At 42.8% G+C, this 20,304-nt stretch overlaps 1 long non-coding RNA gene across 1 annotated transcript in view; it reads left to right on the top strand.

The window, feature by feature from the left end:
- Positions 1–222: 222 nt before the first annotated feature.
- The window catches only part of LOC145862414 (uncharacterized), a 51,283-nt gene continuing 31,201 nt past the window's right edge, over positions 223–20,304 (top strand). The window contains exon 1 of the long non-coding RNA XR_014381850.1: positions 223–739. This is a non-coding gene — a long non-coding RNA (uncharacterized LOC145862414). The remainder of the gene's footprint in view (positions 740–20,304) is intronic.

Consider the following 20,304-nt stretch of genomic DNA (forward strand, 5'->3'; position numbering starts at 1 on the left):
TATTGAGAAATTTTGAAAAAAATATGTGCCCATTTTTAACTGCCTCCTACACCAACTCAGAAGCTAGGATATGCATATTATTAACACATTCGGATAGAAAACACTCTGAATTTTCTAAAACAGTTTGAATGGTGTCTGTAAGTATAACAAAACTCATATTGCAGGCAAAAACCTGTGAAAAATAGATTAAAAAAAATTGAATTTTGTGACTGTACTATTTAGTGTCATTGTTTTATAGATACCATAGTGAGAAAGGATTCATTTCGCAACTCCTACGGCTTCCACTAGATGTCAACGATCTTTATAAAGTTGTTTGAAGCGTCTATGATGAACAGAGACCGGATGACAAGGAAGAGAAGTTGACCTCCCTGGGATGTCGTCACTTCATTATTGGCTGCACCTGCGCAATCATGTGATGCGATACATTTTTCAAAGACGTTTTTGAAGACACAGGAGAGGTCGGGTTGAAACATTACTGATGTTTCACGTTAAAAATGGCTCTAAAGATTGATGCTAAACAACGTTTGACATGTTTGAACAATGTAAATAGATTATTTTTTTTACTTTTCGCCGTGAATCCCCCCCCCCCCCGCGCTACTTTTTAGTAGCCTACCGAAGCGCTAACAACATGGAACAACTTGGAGTTATTTGGACATCAATTATGAACTTTGTCAAAAGAAACCACATTTGTAGTGGACCTGGGATTTCTAGAAGTGCCAATGGATGAAGATAATCAAAGGTAAGGGAATATTGACAATAGTAATTTTGATATTACATGGTTACAGATGGTGCTAACCTGTATAGCCTAGCCTATTGTTCTTAGCACAGCACCCGGTTTATTGCAAATTGTGATTTCCCAGTAAAGTTATTTTGAAATCTGGCATTGCAGTAGCATTTACGAAATGTTAAACTATGAATATTTGAATGACAATAATATAATTTACCAATGTTATCGAATAGTAATTTTGTGATTTGTAACGTTGTTCACCGGAAGCATTTGAAAAAAAATCTGATTTTCACCGCTTCGGTAAAATGCTGTTTTTGGATATAAATATGAACTTGATGGAACAAAAAATGCATGTATTGTGTAACATAATGTCTTAGGAGTGTCATCTGAGGAAGATTGTCAAAGGTTGGTGCATAATTCTAGCTGGTTATCCGCTTATGGTGACGCCTGTCTTTGAATTGACAAAACATTACACACAGCTATTTTCAATGTACTCTCCTAACATAACCTAACTTTATGCTTTCGCCGTAAAGCCTCTTTGAAATCGGACAATGTGGTTGGATTTAGGAGATGTTTATCTTTCAAATTGTGAGAAATAGTTGATTGTTTGAGAAATTGAAATTATTAGATTCTTGCAGTTTTTGAATTTCCCGCCGTGGTCTCTTGACAATGAATCCCGATATCGGGATAAGATCCCCAACTCTCACTTCTCTATTTTCACTACTCATATCTCTCAGGCTACATAGACATATATCCTATCCCTACTAACAGTACTGCCAATGCCAAATCCCCTCTCTGGAATTTTGGATCCTTACATATTCATTTTTAAATTGGCTTACTGACATTCAGTGGGTTGACCTGTTCAGATTGGTGAATGGGGTGTGTTACCCCAGGCAATCATTAGTGGAGGTCTGGTCAGGGCGGATCCACAGGAATTTCCCTCACTCTCCCATGGAGAGTGCCACCGGTGTCTTCTTTGCAGACCTTCACTGATGCTCCCCCCATACAGAATCACACATCCTTTATCGTGACGCCATTAAACTCGGTCCACCCACATCGCACTATGTGGTAGAGCATCCCACTTCTGACCCTAATCCCATGTTTTTTTATTTTATTTTATTTATTTTCTTATTTCACCTTTATTTAACCAGGTAAACTAGTTGAGAACAAGTTCTCATTTACAACTGTGACCTGGCCAAGATAAAGCAAAGCAGTGCGACAGAAACAACAACACAGAGTTACATGGAATAAACAAGCGTACAGTCAATAACACAATAAAAAAAAGAAAGTCTATATACGGTGTGTGCAAATGGCATGAGGAGGTATGGCAATAAATATGCCATAGTAGCAAAGTAATTACAGTTTAGCAGATTAACACTGGAGTGATAGATGAGCAGATGATGATGAGCAGATGATGGTGTGCAAGTAGTGATACTGGTGTGCAAAAGAGCTGCAAAGTAAATTAAAAAAATATGGGGATGAGGTAGATGGATTGGGTGGGCTATTTACAGATGGACTATGTACAGCTGCAGTGATCGGTTAGCTGCTCAGATAGCTGATGTTTAAAGTTGGTGAGGGAAATGTAACTCTCCAGCTTCAGCGATTTTTGCAATTCGTTCCAGTCACTGGCAGCAGAGAACTGGAAGGAAAGGCGGCCAAACCGAGGTGTTGGCTTTGGGGATGACCAGTGAGATATACCTGCTGGAGCGCGTGCAATGGGTGGGTGTTGTTATCGTGACCAGTGAGCTGAGATAAGGCGGAGCTTTGCCTAGCACAGACTTGTAGATGACCTGGAGCCAGTGGGTCTGGCGACGAATATGTAGCAAGGGCCAGCTGACTAGAGCATACAGGTCGCAGTGGTGGGTGGTATAAGGCGCTTTGGTAACAAAACGGATGGCACTGTGATAGACTGCATCCAATTTGCTGAGTAGAGTATTGGAAGCTATTTTGTAGATGACATCGCCAAAGTCGAGGATCGGTAGGATAGTCAGTTTTACTAGGGTAAGTTTGGCGACGTGAGTTAAGGAGGCTTTGTTGCGAAATAGGAAGCCGATTCTAGATTTGATTTTGGATTGGAGATGTTTGATATGAGTCTGGAAGGAGAGTTTACAGTCTAGCCAGACACCTAGGTATTTGTAGTTGTCCACGTATTCTAGGTCAGGACCGTCCAGAGTAGTGATGCTAGTCGGGCGGGCAGCGAATGGTTGAAAAGCATGCATTTGGTTTTGCTAGCGTTCAAGAGCAGTTGGAGGCCACGGAAGGAGTGTTGTATGGCATTGAAGCCATTGAAGGGCCAGATGTATACAGAATGGTGTCGTCTGCGCAGAGGTGGATCAGGGAATCACATGCAGCAAGAGCGACATCGTTGATATATACAGAGAAAAGAGTCGGCCCGAGAATTGAACTCTGTGGTACCCCCATAGAGACTGCCAGAGGTCCGGACAACAGGCCCTCCGATTTTACACACTGAACTCTATCTGCGAAGTAGTTTGTGAACCAGGCGAGGCAGTCATTTGAGATATCAAGGCTATCGAGTCTGCCAATAAGAATACGGTAATTGACAGAGTCGAAAGCCTTGGCCAGGTCGATGAAGATGGCTATACAGTACTGTCTTTTATCGATGGCAGTTATGATGTTGTTTAGTACCTTAAGCGTGGCTGAGTTGCATCCGTGACCAGCTCGGAAACCGGATTGCACAGCGGAGAAGGTACGAGGGGATTCGAAATGGTCGGTGATTTGTTTATTAACTTGGCTTTCAAAGACTTTAGAAAGGCAGGGCAGGATGGATATAGGTCTGTAACAGTTTGGGTCTAGAGTGTCACCCCCTTTGAAGAGGGGGATGACCGCGGCAGCTTTCCAATCTTTAGGGATCTCGGACGAAATGAAAGAGAGGTTGAACAGACTGGTAATAGGGGTTGCAACAATGGCGGTGGATAATTTTAGAAAGAGAGGGTCCAGATTGTCTAGCTCAGCTGATTTGTACGGGTCCAGGTTCTGCATTTCTTTCAGAACATCTGCGATCTGGATTTGGGTGAAGGAGAAGCTGGGGAGGCTCGGGCAAGTAGCTGCGAGGGGTGCGGAGCTGATGGCCGGGGTTGGGGTAGACAGGAGGAAAGCATGGCCAGCTGTAGTGAAATGCTTATTGAAATTTTCGATTAGCATGGATTTATCGGTGGTGACCGTGTCGCCTAGCCTCAGTGCAGTGGGCAGCTGGGAGGAGGTGCTCTTGTTCTCCATGGACTTTACAGTGTCCCAAAACTTTTTGGAGTTAGAGCTACAGGATGCAAATTCCTGTTTGAAAAAGCTAGCCTTTGCTTTCCTGACTGACTGTGTGTATTGGTTCCTGACTTCCCTGAACAGTTGCATATCGCGGGGACTATTCGATGCTAATGCAGTCCGCCATGTTGAGTCCCAATCTCACTCACACTCACAAACACAAAATAGAGGAGTGGTCAGTTCCTACAACCTAAATCATGTAATTGCATGGCTGCTAAAATATTGCCTAATTCGTTGTTGAACCACTGGAGAACTAATCCAAATTGGCATTTTACCCACATAAAAAGTAAACACAGTTTTGCTATGATACTTAGTTTCAACTGTGTAAGAAAGTATTTTCTTATTTATAAAATGGGGTTTGGTTTATAGCTATCACAGGTGCACATTACTATTTTATACCATATCATTTCAATGCATTTATTTTCAACTTACTGATCAGTTCCAAAGGCTCACCTAGTTGAGAACGTTCCTCAGAACTTCACACACTAGTCTTGTTGCCCTGGTCACCAGGCTCACCTAATTGAGAGTGCTCCTCAGAGCCTCCCACACTAGTCTTCTTGCCTAAGGCCCACAGGCTCACCTAATTGAGAGTGCTCCTCAGAACCTCCCACACTAGTCTTGTTGCCTAAGGCATACCAGTTGCTACTGGCTTTCCACGGAAATAATTGCTTTCAAGAAAAACCAATCTCACCTCTATAGTCTATATTCGGGATGCTGTATACACCTGCTGACACGTCGTTCTTGGATCTAAGGCGGGTTCCATCTACTCACTCTTGGAGTGTGGTCTACCCTGAGTACAAGGAGGCTAATCCTGTGCACAGTTTACCCAGGTCCTCAGGAACAGTCAGCAGGTGAAGGTCAGCTTCCCATCCTCATCGCCAAGAATGTTGTGGAAGTTCTAAAGAATCAGGAGAGACTTGGATAATTCTTCAAGCAATCAAAATGTAATATGGTATCGGTTAATTATTATCATAATGGAGCTGTTCAACGACCCACCTGTAGGTGATTCGTTGAGAGCCCGACAATACAGGAAATGCTGAGGTCTCATATAGTGGACCTAAAAAGGCTTAGTCATGGCTGGTTCCACCCCTCCCCGGCAGATCAGGGCATCATAAGCTACCTTGTTTTCTTCTTGTGGCTATGTGTATCGGGTCATAGCGCACAAACAAGTGATAACGATAGTTCCGTTACTCCTCTCTGTTCAAGCCAGCCTCTGTCCTCTTCATATCTCCACACAGCTGTGCCCTTGGAAGATAGTAAAAGACAGGATGGACTGAAAATGGTGGTCACTCTCAGAGGCTCTTTGTCTTGACCTTGTGACTAAGTTGAACAGAAGCAGAGGGGGAAAACAACAGCTGCTTCTTACAAGACCTTCAAACATAAAGTGGAAATGTACAGATTTAAGGCATAAAAAAGTTTAGCATTAAGAACTATTAAAGTAATTATTCTTTAAATTGTCTCTGCTACGCAAGCTTAAAGAGGTTATACAGGATTTTTTCCTCACAGGCTGTAACGTAACAAAATGTGGAAAAAGTCAAGGGGTCTAAATACTTTCCAAATGCTCTGTATGTGGAGATAGTTTACTGCCTAAAAAATATATATATATATATATCATTTCAATGCATATATATACACTGCTCAAAAAAATAAAGGGAACACTTAAACAACACAATGTAACTCCAAGTCAATCTGTAAGGGCTGTCTTCAGGAAAGGACCAAAATGCAGCAGAGTTAGTATTCATCCTTCAATTTAATTGGAAAGAACACTATACAAAACAAAAACAAGGAAACTGACAGCCAATAGTCCTGTCGGGTGCAACCACACTAAACAAGAAACAATTACCCACAAACCCCAGTGACAAACAACTCCTACATATGTGACTCCCAATCAGGAACAACGATTCCCAGCTGTTCCTGATCAGGAGTCACAAGACACACACCAGACTGCCACGTCCTGACCCCCAAACTACTACACCAGCTCCATCTGCTGGTCAGGACGTGACACAATCACACTTCTGTGAAATCAAACTGTCCACTTAGGAAGCAACACTGATTGACAATAAATTTCACATGCTGTTGTGCAAATGGAATAGACAACAGGTGGAAATTATAGGCAATTAGCAAGACACCCCCAATAAAGCAGTGGTTCTGCAGGTGGTAACCACAGACCACTTCTCAGTTCCTATGCTTCCTGGCTGATGTTTTGGTCACTTTTGAATACTGGCGGTGCTTTCACTCTAGTGGTAGCATGAGACGGAGTCTACAACCCACACAAGTGGCTCAGGTAGTGCAGCTCATCCAGGATGGCACATCAATGCGAGCTGTGGCAAGAAGGTTTGCTGTGTCTGTCAGCGTAGTGTCCATAGCATGGAGGCGCTACCAGGAGACAGGCCAGTACATCAGGAGACGTGGAGGAGGCCGTAGGAGGGCAACAACCCAGCAGCAGGACCGCTACCTCCGCCTTTGTGTAAGGAGGAGCACTGCCAGAGCCCTGCAAAATGACCTCCAGCAGGCCACAAATGTGCATGTGTCTGCTCAAACGGTCAGAAACAGACTCCATGAGGGTGGTATGAGGGCCCGACGTCCACAGGTGGGGGTTGTGCTTACAGCCCAACACCATGCAGGACGTTTGGCATTTGCCAGAGAACACCAAGATTGGCAAATTCGCCACTGGCGCCCTGTGCTCTTCACAGATGAAAGCAGGTTCACACTGAGCACGTGACAGACGTGACAGAGTCTGGAGATGCCGTGGAGAACGTTCTGCTGCCTGCAACATCCTCCAGCATGACCGGTTTGGCAGTGGGTCAGTCATGGTGTAGGGTGGCATTTCTTTGGTGGGCCGCACAGCCCTCCATGTGCTCACCAGAGGTAGCTTGACTGCCATTAGGTACCGAGATGAGATCCTCAGACCCCTTGTGAGACCATATGCTGGTGCGGTTGGCCCTGGGTTCCTCCTAATGCAAGACAATGCTAGACCTCATGTGGCTGGAGTGTGTCAGCAGTTCCTGCAAGAGGAGGGCATTGATGCTATGGACTGGCCCGCCCGTTCCCCAGACCTGAATCCAATTGAGCACATCTGGGACATCATGTCTCGCTCCATCCACCAACACCACAGACTGTCCAGGAGTTGGCGGATGCTTTAGTCCAGGTCTGGGAGGAGATCCCTCAGGAGAGCATCCGCCACCTCATCAGGAGCATGCCCAGGCATTGTAGGGAGGTCATACAGGCACGTAGAGGCCACACACACTACTGAGCCTCATTTTGACTTGTTTTAAGGACATTACATCAAAGTTGGATCAGCCTGTAGTGTGGTTTTCCACTTTAATTTTGAGTGTGACTCCAAATCCAGACCTCCATGGGTTGATAAATTGGATTTCCATTGATTATTTTTGTGTGATTATGTTGTCAGCACATTCAACTATGTAAAGAAAAAAGTATTTAATAAGATTATTTCTTTCATTCAGATCTAGGATGTGTTGTTTAAGTGTTCCCTTTATTTTTTTGAGCAGTATATATATATGGGGCCTTACGAGTGGTGCAGCAGTCTAAGGCACAGCATCGCAGTGTTAGTGGTGTCACAACAGACCCGGGTTCGACCCTAGGCTGTGTCACTGCTGGCTGCTACCTGGAGACCCATGAGGCAGCGCACAATTTGTCCGGGTTAGGGGAGGGTTTGGCCAGCTGGGATGTCCTTGTCCCGTTGCACTCTAGTGACTCCTTGTGGTGGGCATGGCGCATGCACACTGATTTCGGTCGTCATTTTTACGGTGTTTCCGACACATTGGTGCGGCTGGCTTCCGGGTTAAGCGAGCAGTGTGTCAAGAAGCAGTGCGGCTTGGCAGGGTCGTGTTTTGGAGGACAAATGGCTCTCAACCTTCAACTCTACCATGTCCATACGGGAGTTGGATAGATGGGATAAGTCTAACTACCAATTGGATATCAGTTTCCAGATCTTTCTTTTATCTCTCAGATATAGCACAGACATTTCAGAACACACTTCCTTTAGATTTTGTGAGGACTGTCTGTTTATGCATGTATGAAGATGCAAAGGGATGTATAAAAACATTCACAGAAGATACTAGTCTGGCCCTGGGCATATGGTGGAGAGCAGCTGGAGGACTGGGAATTAGCGGGGAACAGAAAGTGTGTTCAATGCTGGGCTTGCATAATAACTGTCCCTGAAACAACTGTAATGTCTGTTAGGGACACAGAGGATGTTGGTCCCTTCCCAAATGTTGCCAGCAGGTTTTAGGCGCTCCGTGAACGGGTTCAAAATTGGGTAAGTGCATCAAAAAGGGCAGTTAGCACTAGCAGACAGAATGTGAGTTTGAGAGATTACATATGGTGAGACTGTAACATTAGATGACAGAGGCAAGACTGTCTGTATAAACAATAAGACTAATTCAAAGAGTAAAGGCAGAGGGCTGTTTTATTGAGTTTTCACAGCAATTGCACATAAACCAAGGAGAAAACAATTCAAAGCAGCATTAGATGAGGTACCATGGTGAAGAAACATTTCAAAACTACAGAGAAACATTGGTCATCATCTACTGAGCTTCAATCACATCATTAAAGAAGGTTATGCAAAACAATATGCAGCGTAATTTAAAACTCATCCTGGGACCACAACCGGAGAGAACTATTTGGTTTACCATATTCGAATAATAGTTTATATCAAGCCATGGATATTTGCATGTAATGTTGTGTATATAGAAGGACTAAGATAATGGGTCCATTAATAAAGAGAGCGTTAACCTGTTAGGGCTAGGGGGCAGCATTTGCACGTCTGGATAAAAAAAATGTACCCGATTTAATCTGGTTACTAATCCTACCCAGTAACTAGAATATGCATATACTTATTATATATGGATAGAAAACACTCTAAAGTTTCTAAAACTGTTTGAATGGTGTCTGTGAGTATAACAGAACTCATTTGGCAGGCAAAACCCTGAGACATTTTCTGACAGGAAGTGGATACCTGATGTGTTGTATTACCTTTAAACCTATCCCATTGAAAAACACAGGGGCTGAGGAATATTTTGGCACTTCCTATTGCTTCCACTAGATGTCACCAGCCTTTACAAAGTGTTTTGAGTCTTCTGGAGGGAGATCTGACCGAACAAGAGCCATGGAACGATGATGTCCCATTAGACACCTGGCGCGCGAGTTCATGTTGGGTACCCTCGTTCCAATACGTTATAAAAGAGTATGCATTCGTCCACCTTGAATATTATTCATGTTCTGGTTAAAAAAGGCCCTAATGATTTATGCTATGCAACGTTTGACATGTTTGAACGAACGTAAATATATTTTTTCCCCTCGTTCATGACGAGAAGTCCGGCTGGCTTAGATCATGTGCTAACAAGATGGAGATTTTTGGACATAAATGATGAGCTTTTTTGAACAAAACTACATTCGTTATGGACCTGTGATACCTGGAAGTGACATCTGATGAAGAGAATCAAAGGTAATGGATTATTTACATAGTATTTTCGATTTTAGATCTCCCCAACATGACGTCTAGTCTGTATCGCAACGCGTATTTTTCTGGGCGCAGTGCTCAGATTATTGCAAAGTGTGATTTCCCAGTAAGGTTATTTTTAAATCTGGCAAGTTGATTGCGTTCAAGAGATGTAAATCTATAATTCTTTAAATGACAATATAATATTTTACCAATGTTTTCTAATTTTAATTATTTAATTTGTGACGCTGACTTGACTGCCGGTTATTGGAGGGAAACGATTTCCTCAACATCAATGCCATAGTAAAACGCTGTTTTTGGATATAAATATGAACTTGATAGAACTAAAAATGCATGCATTGTCTAACATAATGTCCTAGGAGTGTCATCTGATGGAGATTGTAAAAGGTTAGTGCATCATTTTAGCTGGTTTTATGGTTTTGGTGACCCTGTCTTTGACTTGACAAAACATTACACACAACTCTTGTAAATGTACTGTCCTAACATACTCTAAATTTATGCTTTCGCCGTAAAACCTTTTTGAAATCGTAAAACGTGGTTAGATTAAGGAGATGTTTATCTTTCAAAGGGTGTAAAATAGTTGTATATTTGAAAAATTTGAATTTTGACATTTATTTGGATTCAAATTTGCCGCTCTTGAAATGCACCTGCTGTTGATGGAGTGCACCACGGGTGGCACGCTAGCGTCCCACCTAGCCCATAGAGGTTAACTTTTAAAACTTCAGCAATGTACTTTTTCTAAACACGTTGTATAACGAGATTATTTGGTTCCCTGTGATTCACAGAGCATTATAAGAGAGCAATCCATGCCTGGCATTGTGCAACAAACAGCACCAACTGAACAGCCTTGGGCTAATTGTTACGAAGAGTGGAACAGGGGAACCCAAGAGCAGACAGATGAGGAGACTGGGATGAAGTAACCAATGTATTTATTGAAACACAAGGGGAGATGGAGTGCAGGTCAGGGGAAAGTCGGGCAGGTTGCTGGAAACCAGGTGCGGAGGCTGAGGCTGGAGCGAGAGGGGTTGAGACAGGGTGAGCAGGTCCGGAGGGGAATCCAAGGGAGTAGTAGAGTGGGGAATCCAGGACAGAGTAGCAGGATGACAAGACGTGGGACTGGAGACAGGGACCTGAGTCAGGGCGGGCAGAACTGTAGCAGAGAGGAAAACAGGCACAACAGGATAACAGGATCTGAATAGTAACAAACGGCTAGAAACGTAGACTGACTGAGCAGAGATTACGATCTGGCAGTGTGGAAGTGGCAGGACTGAGTATTAGTAGAGGTGTTGATTATGGAACAGGTTGCAGCTGGTGGGGATCTGCTCTGACTCCAGCACACCTGTCTCCACCCACCCACACATTCACACACACAGAGAGAGAGAGAGAGGGAGAGGGAGAGTGCACTGGGGAAGTGGCGGAAGGTCAAGGAGACACCAGATGAGCACTAGAGGGCGTGGCAGGAGCAGATGTGACACTAATATCACAGTGGGCACAAAGATGAGAGAGGTTAAAGCATGAACATGCTGATACAGTGCTGTCTCGTAAGACCATTAACACTCCAACTCTGCATTAAGTAGCTAGCTATGATTGTTAGTGTATGCTAGCTAGAGGCCCTCCACTTTCTCCTGGGAGATAGACAGAGAGATATGGAGACCTAAACAGCCAAGTTGCGTTGATGTTCATTATCAAGTCCCCATTACACAGCATCAATAACGATATGACCAAAGGAAATGAAGAGATGAAGAGATGAAGGAGAGTTAGTGAGATGGAGAGGACGCCCTGTGGTGGAGACAGGCTTTGAAAAGTCATGGCTGAGCAGAAATCTCAGAGGGAAAGCGGGAGAGAGGGTTGGTGAGTTAGAAAGAGAGGGAGAGAAAATAAAGAGATAGGCATGGCTCAGCATATGGACAGAGATGTGCAAGACAAGGCTATGAACACCAATGATTAGAAGGCAAAAAAAACGAACCCATTGCAGAGTTAGGACTCTGGAAAATGCCTAGAGTAGATAGACATAACAGCGAAAAAAGAAACATCCCTTTTTCAGGACCCTGTCTTTCAAAGATAATTCGTAAAAATCCAAATAACTTCACAGATCTTCATTGTAAAGGGTTTAAACACTGTTTCCCATGCTTGTTCAATGAACCATAAACAATTAATGAACATGCACCTGTGGAACGGTCGTTAAGAAACTAACAACTTACAGACGATAGACAATTAAGGTCACAGTTATGAAAACGTAGGACAATAAAGAGGCCTTTCTACTGACTCTGAAAAACACCAAAAGAAAGATGCCCAGGGTCCCTGCTCATCTGCGGGAATGTGCCTTAGGGATGCTGCAAGGAGGCATGAGGACTGCAGATGTGGCCAAGGCAATAAATTGCAATGTCTGTACTGTGAGACGCGTAAGACAGCGCTACAGGGAGACAGGACGGACAGATGATCGTCCTCGCAGTGGCAGACCACGTGTAACAACACCTGCAAAGGATCGGTACATCTGAACATCACACCTGCGGGACAGAAACAGGATGGCACAACAACTGCCCGAGTTACACCAGGAACGCACAATCCCTCCATCAGTGCTCAGACTGCCCGCAATAGGCTGAGAGAGGCTGGCCTGAGGGCTTGTAGGCCTGTTGTAAGGCAGGTCCTCACCAGACATAACCAGAAACAACGTCGCCTATGGGCACAAACCCTCCGTTGCTGAACCAGACAGGACTGGCAAAAAGTGCTCTTCACTGACGAGTCACGGTTTTGTCTCACCAGGGGTGATGGTCAGATGTGCGTTAATCATCGAAGGAATGAGCGTTACACCGAGGTCTGTACTCTGGAGCGGTGTGTCACAGCATCATCGGACTGAGCTTGTTGTCATTGCAGGCAATCTCAACGCTCTGCGTAACAGGGAAGACATCCTCCTCCCTCATGTGGTACCCTTCCTGCAGGCTCATCCTGACATGACCCTCCAGCATCACAATGCCACCATCCATACTGCTCGTTCTGTTTGTGATTTCCTGCAAGACAGGAATGTCAGTGTTCTGAGCCACACATGTCCCGTGTGGCTCAGTTGGTAGAGCATGGTGTTTGCACTGCCAGGGTTGTGGGTTCGATTCCCATGGGGAACCAGTATGGGGAAGAAAAAAAAATGTATGAAATGTATGCATTCACTACTGTAAGTCGCTCTGGATAAGAGCGTCTGCTAAATGACTAAGATGTAAGATGTCTGAGCCCGGATCTCACTCCAATTGAGCACTTCCGGGAACTGTTGGATCGGAGGGTGAGGGCTAGGGCCATTCCCCCCAGAAATTTCTGGGAACTTGCAGGTGCCTTGGTGGAAGAGTGGGGTAACATCTCACAGCAAGAACTGGCAAATCTGATGCAGTCCATAAGGAGGCGATGCACTGCAGTACTTAATGCAGCTGGTTGCCACACCAGATACTGACTTTTGATTTTGATCCCCCCTTTGTTCAGGGACACATTATTCAATTTCTTTTAGTCAAATGTCTGTGGAACTTGTTCAGTTTATGTCTCAGTTGTTGAATCTTGTTATGTTCATACAAACATTTAGACATGTTAAGTTTGCTGAAAATAAATGCAGTTGACAGTGAGAGAACGTTTCTTTTTTTACTGAGTTTATGTTATACATTGGTGAACAGAGTCTACGCTCTAATGAAAAAAGATTGCCATGAAACCAAACCAGAACAACTGTGATACAGTAGATGCAGAACAGTCAATGTGGATCCTTTAGAAAGCAAAGATCTTCGAAGCGACTGCAGATCCCATCCAAAGTAAAGCGATTCCGTGTTAAATACAGAGATTCAACTAATTAGAGTAAAATTGATTGGAGACATTGTCCTATTGTCTGGTACCCTTTGTTGTTTCATAATGTGTTCAGAATTGCCCTCCGCAATCAATGCCATTTAGGAAGTAGCCTACCCAGGCAGATAAAGTTAGAGCAAGACGTCTCACTCTCCTGTGGGCCAACATAAAAGGCGTTCGAAGATATTGATGTGTCAAAAGAAACGGAGAATACAAAATGGAGTCAAGCTCCTGCCATCAAGATCCCTCCTCTGGGCGTGTTGATGTGAAGGTCAGCTGTCAGAAGACATTAGCTTAGCATGAGTATTAGAGTAGGAAGTAGGAGTCTTCACAGAATGACGCCAGGCAGAGAGCCTGGGCGATATGGCCAAAATATCATATCACAGTATTTTTCTCATTTTTGTTGGTATTTGATGTTTCTGAATAATAGAAGTTACAAATATGATTTATGGGTAGTGCATAGCAACAAATTAATTCTAAGTGGTTTTAATGGGCTTTCTCCAATCTGATAGATTAATAAACTACTGTTCAACATAACTTCAACCAAAAATATTAGGACAAAACTGACAGTGAAGTAGTCCTATTTGTAAAACAACTATTTTGTAGCCTCAAACTCTCGTACTCGACTAATGGTTTCCACTTGGCATAGTTATTTGTTCAATTCCAGAATTCACTTCCAGCGGCTAAATGTTCTTTACCATTCTGCCATCAGATTTACCACCAATGCTCCTTATAGGACACATCACTGCACTCTATACTCCTGTATAAACTGGTCAGCTCTCTGACCCACTGGTTGATGCTTATTTATAAAACCCTCTTAGGCCTCACTCCTCCCTATTTGAGATATCTACTGTAGCCCGCATTCTCCACATACAACACCCATTCCGCCAGTCACATTCTGTTAAAGGCCCCGAAAGCACACACATCCCTGGGTCACTCCTCTTTTCAGTTTGCTGCAGCTGGTGACTGGAACGAGCTGCAAAAGACACTCAAACTGGACAGTTTTATCTCAATCTCTTCATTCAAAGACTCAATCATGACACTTTCACTGACAGTTGTGGCTGCTTCGTGTGATGTACTGTTGTCTCTAACTTCTTGCCCTTCGTGCTGTTGTCTGTTCCCAATAATGTTTGTAACATGTTTTGTGCTGCTACAATGTTGCCCTGCTACCATGCTGAGCTGCTGCTATGTTGTGTTGCTACCATGTTGTTACCGTGCTGTGTTTTCATGTGTTGCTGCCATGGTATGTTGTCGTCTTAGGTCTCTCTTTATGTAGTGTTGCGGTGTATCTCTTGTCGTGATGTGTATTTTGTCCTATATTTTTAATTCCAGCCCCCGTCCCCACAGGAGGCGTTTTGTCTTCTGGTAGGCTGTCATGGTAAATAAGAATTTGTTGTTGACTGACTTGCCTTGTTAAATAAAGGTTAAATAAAACATGTAAAATACATTTAATAAATGTCTTCATTTCCTGCACTAATTTGTTATCGTTTACACACTTTGTCAAGTTTATTTGGTCTTAGTATGCCTCTTTTTAACTTCTTTGGGATAGGTGGCAGTATTTTCACGGCCGGATAAAAACGTACCCGATTTAATCTGGTTACTACTCCTGCCCAGAAATTAGAATATGCATATAATTAGTAGATTTGGATAGAAAACACTCTAACGTTTCTAAAACTGTTTGAATGGTGTCTGTGAGTATAACAGAACTCATATGGCAGGCCAAAACCTGAGAAGATTCCATACAGGAAGTGCCCTGTCTGACAATTTGTTGTCCTTCTGTTGCATCTCTATCAAAAATACAGCATCTGTGCTGTAACGTGACATTTTCTAAGGCTTCCATTGGCTCTCTAAAGCCGCCAGAAAGTGGAATGGGGTGTCTGCTGTCTCTGGGCAAAGAACAGCAGGAGAATTTGTAAGTGGTCAGCCTGGGGACAGTGAGACTGAGATGCGCGGTCATGAGAGTACTCCATTTTTTTCTTTCAGCCTTTGAATGAATACAACGTTGCCCGGTTGGAATATTATCGCTATTTTACAAGAAAAATAGCATAAAAATTTATTTTAAACAGCGTTTGACATGCTTCTAAGTACGGTAATGGAATATTTTGACATTTTTTGTCACGAAATGCGCTCGAGTGTTACCCTTCGGATAGTGACCTGAACGCACGAACAAAACGCCGCTATTTGGATATAACTATGGATTGTTTGGAACCAAAACAACATTTGTTGTTGAAGTAGAAGTCCTGGGAGTGCATTCTGACGAAGAACAGCAAAGGTAATCCAATTTTCCTAATAGTAATTCTGAGTTTAGTGAGCCCCAAACTTGGTGGGTGTCAAATTAGCTAGCCTGTGATGGCCGAGCTATATACTCAGAATATTGCAAAATGTGCTTTTGCCAAAAAGCTATTTTAAAATCTGACATAGCGTTTGCATAAAGGAGTTCTGTATCTATAATTCTTAAAATAATTGTTATGTATTTTGTCAACGTTTATCATGAGTAATTTAGTAAATTCACCGGAAATTTGCGGTGGGTATGCTAGTTCTGAACATCACATGCTAATGTAAAAAGCTGATTTATGATATAAATATGAACTTGATTGAACAAAACATGCATGTATTGTATAACATAATGTCCTAGGAGTGTCATCTGATGAAGATCATCAAAGGTTAGTGCTGCATTTAGCTGTGGTTTGGGTTTATGTGACATATATGCTTGCTTGGAAAATGGCTGTGTGATTATTTGTGTCTATGTACTCTCCTGACATAATCTAATGTTTTGCTTTTGCTGTAAAGCCTTTTTGAAATCGGACAATGTGGTTAGATTAACGAGAGTCCTATCTTTAAAATGGTGTAAAATAGTTGATTGTTTGAGAAAATTGAATTGTGGTATTTTAGTTGGTTTTGTATTTCGCGCCATGCGATGCCATTGGCTGTTGGCTAGGGGTTCCGCAGGCGGAACAGGGTTCCGCTAGCGGAACGTCTCTCCTCAACAGGTTAATCAGTCTAATCTTTTTAATAAATACAAAAGTTTCCTTTATGAGAATAATTATTCTCCTGTATTTTTGGCTTCAATTGCAGTTCTTACTTTCACCACTAAGGGTAGTCGGTAGGTTTCCAGGGGTCTACTTGGCAAGCTGCCCTCCCAACGTTGTTGACTTGTTGTGCTAGCTAGCTAGCGGTTCTCAGCTGTTAGCATTTTTAATACTGGTGATAAAAACTCATTATTTTTTAGGGTTTACTGCCCTGCCCTAGCGTGAAGGCGTATTAATATCAGAAATGCTCCGTCACATCTCTCACTGCTTTTGTAACGATTCCGATTAAAACACATTGTTTTAATTCAAACACATCATCGCATCGTTTCATACCTGACTTACCGTGTCTTTCAGCCTGGTGTTAGCGTGTAGTAGCTTATGTTAGCTTGGTCTGGTTAGCTTAGATTCAACAAACACTTAACTAGTAACATTCTTCTGCTCCACTTTAGTGAAGATAAAGCAGTCATCTTCATTAGCCAGACCAGACCAGCCAGGACCAGAATAGAGCAGATCAGACAAGACCAGGCCAGACCAGACCAGACCACACACCTAGCTGACAAAAACTAGGCCAACAAGTTCCAGAGGCACACATTTCACACACTTTTTCAACTGATCAAAAATGTACGACGTCAAACCCAGTTGAAAGCAGAGTGGGGTGTAAAGATTGACCCGAGCCTGAAAGAAAGCGCGTTTGTCTCTGTGTTAAATTATAAATGCATGTACATAAATGCATGAGGACCGGCTTGTATGTAGCGCTCCGCCTGTATTCATGTTGGTATGAAAGGGTTGGAGGGTAGGCTTTGATATTGAGTGCAAATGTTTTGTTTTGACGATCAATTCCACTTCTGAGACCCCTAATCCTCTTTCATCAAAACAGCTTTATATTTCACCTCACAGGAATCAATTGGGAATAATCATGCATTACATTCAGGCCAAGCCACAAACAGTATATACTTTATACATAACTTATGCCAAGATTTTTTATAAAACTCAGATCTGCCAGAAATATGGCACAGAAAATGGAATTACTTATTTTCAAAACTTGTTTTCTTATGCTTTGTCTCTCTGCAGCAGGCATGTATAGTGAGCAATATGTTTGGAACATCAAATCACAAAATTGCAATACATATCGTACCGGCACCGAAGTACCATGATAATAACATATTGTGAGGTTCCTGGCAATTCCCAGCCCTAATGAAATATGCAATTAACACTAACACATATCTGCTGTAAATGTGAGGCGGAAAGGGAGGGGGGGGTGTCAATATCCAACAAAACACCAGTGCTAGGCTTAATATGCGAACAGGAGAGACAACTATGGGGAATCACATTAATTCATACCAGTTATTGCTGCCACCCAACTGAATACACCAAACATTTAAAAAACATAATTAAAATCCTAAAGCCTATTTATTTATATTAATATATTGAGAAGGAGCTGTCACTGGTTATGAAATTCATTACATCTGTGGAAAACCTCGTTAAGAGAAGTGTCACACTTTACATTAGGCCAGAATAGGCCAATGGGAGAAGGATGGGGGAGAAAGGGTAATAGATGAAAGGAGAGAGTAACAGATGTGGCCGTTTCCTGAGGTCATTAAGCAGGGTCTTGGGTGTTAAAGTCGAATAAGTACACCCTTTCTGAGGACATAAAAGGTCATTCTGCATATATAGTTGATAGATTGGTCAGATGATCCACTCACTAACCTATCTATGGGGCGGGCTTTAAAGCAGCAGCAACATCGCTTATCTTTCTGTACTGGGTAGTCTAGGTCCCACAAGAAATCAATTTCCATTAGAACCATTTTAACAAGGGCATATATTATGGGGACGTCAACGTGAGGACAACATGATTATGGAGACAGCCTTTATGTGGACACTGAGGCGTCTATAGAGGGGGTTAGAGGCTAATCAGCTGATGTTAATAGAGATATTAAAACCATCTGCCTAAGAGACAGTTTGATGGGTGTTTAGGAGATAAAATAAGCTTCAGATCTAAATGAGTCCGTGGAGATGTGAGGAGGCTGTGAATAGAGGATGACTGACTGGAAGTGTCATCCCAACACATTGTATTAGCAGGGTCTGGAGGCAGAGCCACAGACATATGGCTTTTAAAATAATTAGACACCAGAGTGTCCGCTATAAAATGTAAATAGGCTTTGGCTATATGGCCCAGTGGACAGAGAAAAAACTAACATTTTCTTAGGGGAAATTTTACATTGCTTTGATGAAAATCTTAGCTTTGTCTACATTGTTTTCATGCATTCTGTAAATAGTTTATAACATACACATGATCAGAATCCCAAAAGTATGTGGACACCCCTTCAAATTAGAGGATTTGGCTATTTCAGCCACACCTGTTGCTGACAGGTGTAAAGAAATATTTTTAGCAGAAAGCCATGCAATCTCCATAGAGAAACATTGGCAGTAGAATGGCTTTAATGAAGAGCTCAGTGACTTTCAACGTGGGACCGTCATAGGATGCCACCTTTCCAACAAGTCAGTTCATCAAATTTCTGCCCTGCTAGAGCTGCCCTGGTCAACAGTAAGTGCTGTTATTTTGGAAACATCTAGGAGCAATAACGGCTCAGCTGTGAAATGGTAGGCCACACAAGCTCACAGAACGGCCCCCCTGAGTGTTGAAGTGCGTTGCACGTAAAAATGGTCTGTCCTCGGTTGCAACACTCACTACCGAGTTCTAAACTGCCTCTGGAAGCACATTACAGTGCCTTGTAAAAGTATTCATCCCCTTGGAGTTTATCCTATTTTGTTGCATTACAACCTGTAATTGAAATGTATTATTATTTGGATTTCATGTAATGGACATACACAAAATATTCCAAATTGGTGAAGTGAAATGAAAAAAAATGCTTGTTTATTTATTTTTTGACAAATTTAAACATAAAAATGGTGTGTGCATATGTATTCACCCCCTTTACTATGAAGCCCCTAAATAAGATCTGGTGCAACCAATTACCTTCAGAAGTCACACAATTAGTTCAATAAGTCCACCTGTGAGCAATCTAAGTGTCACATGATCTCAGTATATATACACCTGTTCTGAAAGGACCCAGAGTCTGCAACACCACTAAGCAAGGGACACCACCAAGCAAGCGGCACCATGAAGACCAAGGAGCTCTCCAAACAGGTCAGGGACAACGTTGTGGAGAAGTACAGATCAGGGATGAGTTATAAAAAACTATGAGAAACTTTGAACAGCCCATGGAGCACCATTAAATCCATTGTTAAAAAATGGAAAGAATATGGCACCACAACAAACCTGCCAAGAGAGGGCCACCCACCAAAACTCACGGACCAGGCAAGGAGGGCATTAATCAGAGAGGCAACGAAGAGACCAAAGATAACCCTGAAGGAGCTGCAAAGCTCCACAGCGGAGATTGGAGTATCCGTTCACAGGACCACTTTAAGCCGTACACTCGACAGAGCTGGGCTTTACGGAATAGAGGCCAGAAAAAGCCATGGCTTAAAGAACAAAATAATCAAACACATTTGGTGTTCCCCAAAAGGCATGTGGGAGACTCCCCAAACATATGGAAGAAGGTACTCTGGTCAGATGAGACTCAAATTTTGCTTTTTGGCCATCAAGGAAAACGCTATGTCTGGTGCAAACCCAACACCTCTCATCACCACGAGAACACCATCCCCACAGTAAAGCATGGTGGTGACAGCATCATGCTGTGGAGATGTTTTCCATTAGCAGGGACTGGGATAATGGTCAGAATTGAAGGAATGATGGATGGTGCTAAATACAGGGAAATTCTTGAGGGAAACCTGTTTCAGTCTTCCAGAGATTTGAGACTGGGACGGAGGTTCACCTTCCAGCAGGACAATGACCGTAAGCATACTGCTAAAGCAACACTCAAGTGGTTTAAGGGGAAACATTTAAATGTCTTGGAATGGCCTAGTCAAAGCCCACACCTCAATCCATTGAGAATCTGTAGTATGACTTAAAGATT

The sequence above is a fragment of the Salmo salar genome, chromosome 20, assembly GCF_965601325.2.
Source record: "Salmo salar chromosome 20, fSalSal1, whole genome shotgun sequence".
Taxonomy (NCBI): Eukaryota; Metazoa; Chordata; class Actinopteri; order Salmoniformes; family Salmonidae; genus Salmo; species Salmo salar.